Source organism: Benincasa hispida, chromosome 8 (assembly GCF_027475165.1).
Source record: "Benincasa hispida cultivar pf3 chromosome 8, pf3_genome.v1.1, whole genome shotgun sequence".
NCBI lineage: Eukaryota > Viridiplantae > Streptophyta > Magnoliopsida > Cucurbitales > Cucurbitaceae > Benincasa > Benincasa hispida.
The window spans coordinates 42869099-42872694 of NC_143485.1; positions in this window are offsets into that span (position 1 = coordinate 42869099).

The window sequence follows — 3596 nt, forward strand, 5'->3', positions numbered from 1 at the left end:
CTTAAGCACTGATTCTTGGTATTGAACAATGAGGCCCCACTCTCTCATGATCGAGAAGGTCATGGTTTATACGTTGGACTATAAACCAATTGTTCAATGAAGTATCATTGGGAGCCTAAGGAGCAAGATATATTTACAGGGGTAAAACGATAATTTTGACCTAGCTATAAATACAAACGACAAGGATCAACTTACTAATTATAGTTAAAATTGATAGAAATATATCTACAAGGAGGAAAGTGCAACTATCAAGCTATAGTGGTATGTCTCGATAGTTAATGAATATTGATTAATTCGGTCTAAAGAGTTTAGCCAATTAATCTCAAATCGTTGGAGCTCATGATCTGTAGATCCATAAGGTCCCTCTACTAGCTCGTAAAATTATCTTGTATTAGTAACTTGAGTGAAATTAGGGTTTTCAATTTGAAGTCTTCAAATTCAATTACGGTTTCTATTAATTGTATTTGATATGATTGCAACGTTTAATTTTTGTCGAAATTAAATAAAATTGGAGAGTTCAAAAATATTTAAATAATGAATTCAATATTTGTTGAGGTGAAATATAATATTTAATATTTGATATTAAATTAAATTAATTAAATTAGTTTAATTAATTATTCAATTTTATTCAATTTCGAAGATTATTCAAAATTGGTAATTTGGTTAATTAGATTTTTGGATTTTTTGTAAATTCAAAATATAAAATTAAATTAAAAATTAAATTTTGAAAAATCAGTTTTTAATTTAAATTATCAAATTAATTTTATTAAAATTGAATAAAAATATTTCAAAATGGGAAAATCCAAAACTCAAAATACACCTCATGCCAATTCAATTTCAATGGAAATTGAAGTGACATCAACTGTATTAATCCTTAATGCATGGTACTTCAATATAAATTGAAGTTTTGAACTTCAATTAGACCCCATGCAATCAGATTAAGAGTTGAAGTTTTGCAGAAACTTTTCTTCTCCAAACCCCCATCCATCTCCACTCTGTTGGCCCCAATTCAATGTTTCCACCATACATTCCAAGCAGAGAATAGTAGAGAAGGTCTCTGTGGTGGTCCATTGTAAATTTGAAGTCTCGATTCGTGGAGTAAAGCAGTGTTTGAAGAAGATTCATCAAAGGTTGTAGTTCTTAAAACTCTTTCTCTGAACTTTTGTTTCAATACATGTTTTTAAACTCAAATTAAATGTAATTAGAGTGCTTATTGATTCTAATTTATTCCGCTGCATGTTAATTTACTCTATCATATAAATCATATTTATATTAAATTTGATACATGAATCTCATTCATATAATTAGTATTGGAATCATATTTAAAATCCTCTCATGTTTCCTTATATTACAATGTATCAAATACATTATATTAATTATATCACATATATAATTAATTTAATTAATTATATCATATATAATTAATTCCCTCAATTAATTTGAACACTTCAAATTAATCCAAAACTAGATCTCAATTAAATCCCGGTTGAGTTATAGAGGGGACCTTATGAACCTGTAGATTGAAGCTCTAACGGTACATGGATAATTAATTTAACTCTTTCATTAAATTACCCAACATCCATAACTGTCGGTCATTCCATTAAAGACCGACAACTGCACTCTTCATATTATAGATAAATTTCTGTATCCATTGGATATAACCAATCAACAATGCGATGACCCTTCACAAATTGCTCGTAAATACAGTTGGGTCAAAATTACCGTTTTGCCCCTATATTTACATCTAACTCCTACCATTGATTCCTCTAATGAACAATAAGTTATAGTCATTATATCATATATAATTAATTCCCTCAATTAATTTGAACACTTCAAATTAATCCAAAACTAGCTCTCAATTAAATCCCTGTTGAGTTACAGAGGGGACCTTATGGACCTGTAGATTGAAGCTCTAACGGTACTTGGATAATTAATTTAACTTTTTCATTAAATTACCCAACATCTATAAATTGTCGGTCATTCTACTAAAGATCAACAACTGCACTCTTCGTATTACAGACAAATTTCTGTGTTAATTGGATATAACCAATCAACAATGCGATAATCCTTCACAAATTGTTCGTAAGTACAGTTGGGCCAAAATTATCGTTTTGCCCCTATAGTTACATCTAACTCCTACCACTGATTCCTCTAATGAACAATAAGTCATAGTCCAACTATGACCAAGTCCCTCTGGGGCCAGGAAAGGGTGTGGTCACTATGTTCAAGCCCTAGAATCAGCCCTTAAGAGAGTAATTTATCTACTTACCCGACATCGGAAAAGGAGTGAATTTTTTCTTGTGTAGCTTTGTTCCCAGCTCCCCAGTCAGACGAATGTCTAAAATGGTAGGCTTATTGAGTTAGCAATCTAGCCACTTTCACCCATACAAATCAAAGGACCGCCTTCATAAGCAGGAGTTCACAACTTACTCAGAATTCAGAGCATGTCATCTATGGTTATTTTAGTAAAATGTAAGTCTCTATTATGAATGGTGTTATATAATGAGACTAATCATTTCATGGTCCGGTCTTATACAAACTTTTTGTATATAATACCCCTATCCACATGTCTCCACATGAATGATCAGGATCAGATCATTTGTAGCACTTTACAACACTTGTAACACCTACAAAACGGGTTGTATCCGTAGTGTCACCAGGATAAGGTACCCAACCTTATCCATCTACTACAGACCATTTAGGTTATTATTTAAACAAGATCTACCTGTATGTCTTTAATACTTGTTTAAATTACATAAAATAACCTAGGATCTTTAGTTTATTAGATTGAGTGTATGCTTATAAAATAATTATTATTTTATTAATAATAACTTGTTTATACAATGTTTACAAACTACGAGAATACAAGAGATTTAGGACATCAATCCCAACATAATCATGCATCATACTTAAATATAATTATTATATTTAAAGTTTAGATTATTTTCTATGCATGATGCATACATTATAGCATGTGTGATTATAATATAAGTGTTATATTATATAGTTTAATGCATGATTAAAGCATGTATACTATATAGTTTGGTTTTCATTAATATTTATATAAGTGTTATATTATGATTGTTAACGAAAAATAAATTATGCATGAAGAACGGCATTACATAGTTTTGAATATAATTGTTATATAAGTAATGTCATTAGATACATGTTATAGGCTTTAATTTCTTTGGTATAAAAGTTATATAACATAAATTTATAATTTACAATAAAGAGTTACATGTGAACATAAGATTTTAATTAATGTTCTTAAAAGGTTCAAAAATTGGAAAATGAAACTATGCTAAAATATATCTAATAAGATTAAAAATAGGAAAAATATTTTACTTGTTTTAATAGGATTAAAATAAGATAATAAAATGTTAGATTTATAAAATACTGACTAATAGACATTTGTCTCTAATAAGATTAGAAATAGGAAAATCTTTTACTTGTTTTAATAGGATTAAAATAAGATAATGAAAGAGTAAATTTATAAAATATTGACTAATAGACATTTATCTAAGGAAAGTTCTATTTAGGATTGAGGTATTTAAGCTGTCGGAAATGGAACACCCCTACCTAGAAACCGACTTGGA